Source organism: Mangifera indica, chromosome 20, assembly GCF_011075055.1.
Source record: "Mangifera indica cultivar Alphonso chromosome 20, CATAS_Mindica_2.1, whole genome shotgun sequence".
NCBI lineage: Eukaryota > Viridiplantae > Streptophyta > Magnoliopsida > Sapindales > Anacardiaceae > Mangifera > Mangifera indica.
This window is the reverse complement of record NC_058156.1, coordinates 2,429,375-2,438,270: the sequence shown is the minus strand read 5'-3', so window position 1 is coordinate 2,438,270 and position 8,896 is coordinate 2,429,375.

Here is an 8,896-nt window from a genome sequence, read left to right as displayed (position 1 = left end):
CCCATTGCCAATTGTGATGTCCACAAAGCACAAACCAATTTTAAAACCCGTCCAAAGTCATATTCGGTTCTATCTAAATTCCAAGACCAACCCAATACCCATATATTGGCCCATCTACATTTGGAGACCCAAGATGATCTTGACACCACCATATTTTATCCAGTGGCAAAGCTTATTTTGTTAATATTATAAATTGAGCAATGTTAAGGGTATTCAATTTTGAATAGGTTAATATTATATGTATAAATAAATTATATAAATTTATATATATAATTTGATATAATAATATTTAATTAAGTGATTTTGAAGTAAAATAAATAATAAATAATAACATCACATAATTACAAGTTCTCATCTTAATTTGTACAAATATGTTAGTAAAATTTATTTGTACGTATAATTTTATTATTTTTATTATCAAATTAGGTATTCCGATGATATTTTATTATGTGATTATGTGTTAATTTATTCTTAATTTAAAATCACTAAATCATATAATAATATGTTATCTAAATGTCCAATACTTGAAACTAAATACACATAATTTTATTATTATAAATTATACACTTCAAAAATTGAATTTCCTTGTATAGATAGAACACGTAGATGAAATATAAATTATAATTGCTTTTAAGATCAATATTAATTAGTAATACTATGCATACCCACTTTGAGTATATAAATTTGTACATACTTATATGTATTATTATGTGATTATATGTTATTTTATTTTAAATTCAAAATTATCATAATTGAATTTCCTTGAATCGTCTATATGATGATACATCCAAATAATTCGTCTAGACAAAATTTGACCGTCTGCAATTGAAGAGTTGAAAAGACTTTGACACAACGGTTTAAGGTGGATTCGATGGTCGTCAAAGACAGAGATAGTGACCAGAGAAATGAAGAAAAAAGAAATCTTAGGTTTTGGGGAAATATAATTTTTCAAAATTGAAAAATTTTAGTAAATGGTGAAGTTATCAAATTTTAAAACTTTAGGGGAAAAATGTAATAAATGACACACACACACACACATATATATATTTAATATTATTGTTGAAATAATGATTTTACTATTATATCTAACCGAGGGTTTTAACAAAATTTAACTTGTGAGTGAAACTTTTAGTTTTTTAAACTTAACAGGTGTGGGTTAACTTACATCAAACCTTGGGTGGGAACAAGAGTTTTGGCCTAAATATTATAAGCCCGATTTTAATCATACACTATTCATCATGCCACTAATTGAACCCAAAATACAATATTACTATCTTTACAAATTATTACTGATGCCATCATATGTTTAATTTCCTTTAATTTTTGTTTTAAAATCTCCTAATTATCTTTTATCACATTATTTTTAATTTGCATAAAATACTTATATAAAATTTGTATGTAAAGTATTATCCTATCATATTTAAAACGAATAAAATTATATATATAAATAAATCTTATTAATTTATTTATACAAATTGACGTAATAATATAAGATTAGATGATATCATTGTTCATTTTTTTTTTAACTTTAAAATCACCCACGTTACATATTCTCACCACTTTGTGTCAATTAATTAGTAAAATCTGTTTTAAAAATAATTTAACTATATGTATTCATTTTAAGTATATAAATAGATACATATTTCTATATATCATAATTAAGTGATTTTAAATTAAAGATAAAATAACATCCAATCAAGTGATGACATATATAAGTATGTATCAATTTATGTACTCAAAATAAATATGTATAATAATTTATCTATTTAAGTTAACATTTAAACTATTATTAGGTTATTAGTAATAAATAAAATATCACCATATGATTTTAAATTAAAAATTAAATAATATTTAATCTATGATAATATATTATCTGAATACCTAATTAAATATTTTAAGCTGAACCATATCAAGTGCTTGGAACGGGAATAAAAATCCATTGGGTAGATTTTGAGTAGGCTACTATTCGTACATGTTTCAATTTCGATTTATAAAAACTAGGAATTGATTCGTTTCGATTTCGATTTCGATTTTAATTCCCAAGCCACTGAGACTCAATCACTATTACTTATGATAGGTTGTCACCCTTGTTTACTATCATATATAAGGTTAGATTCAAGTTTAATTCAAATAACTCAACTTAAAAGAGTTCGATCTTAAAAATTTAATATTTTTAAACTTGAGTTTTATGGTGTTTAACTCGTCAAATTCATGAATTTAAAAATTTTAATATCAAATGATGTTATTTTAAGTAATATACATTAAAATGATATCGTTTTAATATTAAATTAAACTAAAAACTTAATTTGAGCTCAAGCTTGAATTTTTTTTGAAACGAGCTAAGTTTTATATAAATCAAGCTCAACTCAAGCTCAGACGAACTCAAATTTGATTTGATTTGAATCTAACTTTAATTATACAGATAAATAATTATTCTTTAATTACTATAAAACTTGGAATCTAACAAATTAACCACTATCTTTCAAATTTTACTTGTCTAAAATGAAAATTTCGAGCAATTTTCACCTTTTTTTTTTTTTTAATAAATTAATAAATTAGCCTACTCCTTAGTCGTCTCATTACACCTTTCTATGCTTAAATCTTCAATTTTGTGGACTGCGATGTACACAAGGTACAAACCCATTTAAAAACCTGTCCAAATTCATATTCGGGTTCTATCTGAATTCCAAGACCAACCCAATACCCATATATTGGCCCAGCAGCATTTGGAGACCCAAGATGAATTAGACACCATCACATTCTAGTTATCTAGTTTTGAGTATTTAATTAGATATCTAGATAATATGTTATTATATAATTAAGTAATATTTTATCCTTAATTTAAAAATCATGAATTACATTATGACACCGGATACCCAATTAAATACTCAAAACTAAATGCACATAATTTATTGTTATAAATTATCAATAAAATTATGTATATACACTATTGAATATACAATTGATGTGTAATAATATGATTAGATAATTTTGAATTAAAGATAAAAATAATAATTAATTACATGATGACACATTAGTTATACATTTTGTATACTAAAAAATATATATATACATAACATTATCCCTTAATTATATATTGTATGCTTCAAAAATAAATTTTCTTCAATCAATATAACACGTAGACTAGACTTGGCAAACGGGTGGGCTGGGTTGATACAGGTGCAAGTAAAACAGGTATGAATTGAAAACAGGTCAAGTTATACGAGTGATGATTTATAATCTATAATTGGGTAAAGGTCGACCCACAGGTTACCTATCAATATTAATTTCCCGCTATTTTTCTTCTGTTTTAATTTTTTAATGTATTATTTTATTAATTTTCAACATTTTTCTTTTCAAATATATTAGTATTCTGTGAATAAACAAAAATTTACCTCAAATTATGAATTTTTTTTTTTTTTTTTTATAAATTTGAAGAATTTTAGTATTAAACATGGAATGAATATTTATAATAAAATGTTTAATGTTCATATTTTTTAAATTTGTTTTCAACACAAATTTTTTAATTTTTAGGGTGTACTTGAGTTCATTTCACGTCAAAAGGAGGAAAAATATGTAAAATTTGTGTTGGGTGTATTATAAGTTTGATATTAAAGTGGAAAAAGAAAATGAATAGAAAAATAAATGACCCGTGGTATACCCGACCTGCTCGCAAAAATTTATTACCTATGGGTACGGGTCAAAAAATCTAAAACTCATATCCATATTTAGACAGGTTACCCATGAGTTACGCGGGTGACTCGCCCATTTTGCCACCTCTAATATAGATGGAATATCAATTATAAAAGTAGTGTTATGTGTACAAATAATATACACAAATAATAATACGTTATAATGTGATTGAATAGTTTTAAATTAGAGATAAAACAACACTTAATCATATGGTGACATGTTATTGTTTATATACAAAGTTATACATATTATTTGTGTATATAATTTTATTAAAATTATAATTGCTTAAAGATAAATATTAATATGATGGCAATGATATAGATATTGGGGGGGAAAAAAAACTCAAATTCCACAAATCTTTGATAAATATTAATCTGATGACAATGATATAGATATTTACTCATGAATACAAAATTGTATACCTGTGAAGTGTTATTTGTGTCTCAAATTGACAAGGGCATTCTTGTTTAGATATTTAAATGGTTGTGATGTCATTATTTTAGGGCACAGGGGCATTTAGGTAAAGTTGAGGGTTAGATATTACTAACCCATCTATATTAGAGAGTCATATTAACCTAAGTTTTATTTTACTTAATTTTTTATGCATATGTTTAGCTCTCTATCTTGGTGGGTTTTGTAAGTCTCTCTAGAGGTTTCCTAGAGTTTTCTAATTTGCTCTAATTTTGTCTAATCTGAGGTTTCTGCTCCAGTGAATAGTCTATGTCTTCTTTGCTCTTTTTTGTTTTGGATTAATACTATATATTGTATTGTTAATCTTGAGAACATTGTATTGTGGTTTTATAACTTGACTAATAATAGTGGATTGGATTAGAGAAAACACCTCTACCTTAGATGTAGGATTTTGTATATAAAATCCTAATCAAGTATTTGCTTGTATTGTTTCTCTTCTTTATATTAATCTTGAATAATCAACGAATCTCTATCAAATATTATAATAAGTGGTGTCAGAGCTACATTGATTCATCAATTTGTTGTGCTTTGTTTCAATATTCGTTGATCTATTGTATTTTCATTTAAATATTATTGGGTTTTGCTCTTATTGTTACGGTCTTGCTAAAAATCTGTGAAAAGAAAACCTAAAATAGAAAGAACTTTAAATTATTAGCATTTTTTGTTCTTTCTTTGGATATTGCTCTATTTCTTTTTTGATTCTTGCAGTGGAAAAAGATTAAAGAGTGATTGGACAATAATATGGCACCAACATAGATTGATATTGAATAATTTGATGGAAAGATCGACTTTAATATATGGAGAAAGAAGATGAAAGAAGACATAGTCCATAAAAAATGTGCCAAAGCTCTTAGTGGGGAAGGAGCTTGGTTTACTGATATGTCAGACTCTGAAAAAGCTGAAGAAAACTACTTACAATTATTAATTCTGCACCTATATGATATTGCATTTAGGAAAGTTAATGACACTGTGTAACATCCCTCCTCAGAAGTACTACCCACCGAAGGAGAAATGTTATGAATTAATATCTAGAGCGTATATTATTTATTTATTTATTATTATTATTATTTAAAAAAAAAACTACTTTGAACTCAACTCATTACTGAAAGTATTTAAAAATTATTCTAAGAAAACTAAAAATCTAGAAGCGAACAAAAGATATATATATCTCATATGAAAGCATCTGAAAATATGGAGTAATTATATACAACTGTACAATCATCTTAAAAAGGTCAAAAGTCAACAAGAACAACCAAAGATAACCTGCTCCAATCAGATCTATCTTCGTTGACTTAACCCTGCCTCACAGCTACCTTGATCACCTGTACCTACAATCATAAAAGAAAAGGAAGTGAGAGATAAGAATACTTAGTAAGGGGAAAAAATTAAGTAAACTATCTTCTTTCCTGTTCTAACTCACTCTTGGGACTCAACCTCACATCATAACCTCCATAAGAAATCGAGGGGATAATCTAATTCATTCTTTACTATTTGGGTCATATTTTGTCTCATATGGTGTCTATTTGATACTTTCTAGAAGCTGACTATAGAGATTTGACATTTTTCTAAGCTCGAGCTTTATTTCTTTCTCTCACTACGCCATTTTTGAATCTAAATTAAGCTCTACTACAAGCATGCTCTACTGCGAGCGGACTCTATTAGGGGTCTATGTCTTACTACGGACGTGCCTTACTGCGGACGGTGTAGTGTAAAGTGCCCCCTCATAGTTCATAGCATACATGCGTGTCTTCTATCTTACTAATCTTGCTTCCATCTAAATATATTCATAACTCATCATACCATACCCTTAGGATGACCCCTGAATCTTGAGCCTCAAATTCCTTTTCTTGCTTTTCTTTCTTTTCTTCTTCTTTTCTTTTTCTCTCCTTTCTTTCCTTTCCTTTCCTTTCCTTTCTTTTCTTTCTTTCTTCCTTTCCTTTTTCTCCTCATTTTCTTTCTTTCTTTTTTTCCAAAAACTGTGAAATACTGTTTACGAAACTGTTTATTTGGCAGGACAATCTTCTTCTTCATACAATTTAATAGTCTAAACGGTTTCTAATTCATATAAGCTATATATCATTGAAACGAGGATTCAAAGAGCTTTCTAACAAGCTATAATAGCACTTATAATTTATTAGATAAAACAGTCAAAACGTGAAATGAAATCAGTGGCAAAAAATCATCTTCACTGTTTATTTGGTAAAGCAGTCCTTTTGGTTCATACAATATTTAACAGTCAAAATGATCTCTAATTCATACAGGCTATATATTAGAGATGTCGATGGGTCGGGCCGGGCCGGACTGGCTCCGACTCGGCCCATCGGGCTAATGGGCCATGCCGGGCCTAAGGCTCAAACAGTAACGGGCTTTTGAGCCGGGCCGGCCCATTAAAATATAAAGGCCCAAGGCCCGACCCATATAATAACGGGCCTTAATCGAGTCGGGCCGTGCTTTAATAGGGCCGGGCCGGGTTGGGCTTTAATCGGGCCGGCCCGGCCCATTTAATCAATTTTTTTTTAAAAAAATTTAATTAACATTTTTTAACATAAATTTTTTTCAATTATTAAAACCGATAACAGTATCCCGAATATTTTATTTATAACCCCTCACTTGTGACGGAGGAATACCGTAGTTATATAATGAAAAATATTATAAATTGATAACATAGTACAAATAAATTAATTTATATACGGTATAAATTACAAAACATAAATAAAATATATCTACTATATAATATTTATCTATTCATCTTTTATACTTAAATCTCTGAATTCTTCAAAAATAAATAATTATTATTTACAAATTTAGATATTTTTTGAAAGAGAGTTAATGAAATTGAAAATATAATGAAATAATTAAAATTGAGTGATTAAAAGATTTATAAATAAAAGTGAAAATAAAAGGAAATAAAATAAATTTATTTAAAATTTTTTTTTTTTAAATTATGTAGAGGCTTCTACCTGGCAGAAGCTGCTGCCCAGGAAATATATATATATATATATATAAACAGTATCGGGCCGGGCCGGGCTAGCTCATGGGCCTAATATTAAAACCCTAGCCCGGCTCGGTAGGCCCATGGGCCCGGCCCGACACTCTACAGTGTCGGGGCGGGCTTTATCGTGCCCGGGCCTTTATTTGTGCTTCGGGCCGGGCCTCCATTTGGCCCGGCCCAATTGACGTGTCTACTATATATTATTGGAAAGAAGATTCAAAGAGATTTCCAACAAGATATAATAGCACTCATGATTCATCAGATAATGCAGCCAAAATGTAGGATGAATTCAGTGGCAAAAAACTGTCTTCACTGTTTATTGGGTAAGACAGTTTTTTTGTTTATGCCATTTAACAGTCCAAACGGATTCTAATTCATACAATCTATATATCACTTAAAATAGAATTCAAAGAGCTTTCCAACAAGCTATAATAACACTCATAATTTATTAGATAAGACAACCAAAACGTGAGACGAAATCAGTGGCAAAACTATAAATATTATCCAACTCTTTGTCATGAATAAAATTACACACATAGATACCCCAAATGGCAAAACAACATTTCTCAACTTCAAAATCATCATTTATAACATAGATCCAAGAAACCAAAAGCATAAGATATGAAACATATCAAAGATAATACCCCTTACCTTGTTTCAAGCCAAATCTTTACAAGTTGGTTACCTCCCCTTTGTTTTGCTTCCTTTATCACTAAAACCACTTTAAATCAACACCAAAACACACTAACATACTCACATAACATACATATAAACATAGGTAAAAGGGAAAGGAAGGAGATCTTTTAGTTACCAAGACTTCCAAAGTGCTTCTTTGTTTCCTTTTCTTATTTTGTCTTCCAAAACCCCTTCAATTCCTTCCTTTATCTTCACAAAACAAAAGAAAATAGCTTGAAGAATGTTGGCTACTAGAATGGATGGGGAGATGATGGAAAAGCCTTGAAGTTTCTTTGTTTTGTCTTTTTTTCTCTTTATATATATCCAAATCTATGTAATACAACTTTATCTTTTTGTCCATATATATATATATATGTATATATGTATATATATGCATATATGTATATATATGCATATATGTATATATATATATATATATATATATATATATATATATATATATATATATATATATATATATATATATATATATATATGTATTTAAAACTAGAAATATCTTAAAACATGATCAAAAGACATAAATACCCCTGAAACGTACCAGAGGGTATTACATACTAACATTATAGTAAAACTATAGCTAAAACTAGAATCTCTTTATATGACAAAATCATTGACAAAAAAAATATTTTTGAAAGAGCAGCTATTTGGTTTTAAAATTGATCATAGTAAAAGTTTAGAAAAAAAATCTAGGTGAGTTTAATAAAATAACAATTAGTCTTGCTAATATAGATGAAATTTTTTTGATGAAAATCAAGTAATCATTATATTAAACTCATTGCCATAAACTTTTAAGGATGTTAAAACTGCTATTAAATATGATAGAAAGTCTTTTTTATTAGATGATATTCTAGGGTTTTTTAGGTCTAAAGAGTTAAAAATAAAATTTGAGAAGAAAACCATAGGAGAACAATTGCAAGCTAGGGACAAAACTAAAAAGAAAATTGAGTGTAAAGATAAAAAGAGTGATAAATCAAAATCTACGCCTAAAAGAGTCTACTAGCATTTTTATAAAAAGGGCACATGGAAAAGAATTGCCCTGATAGG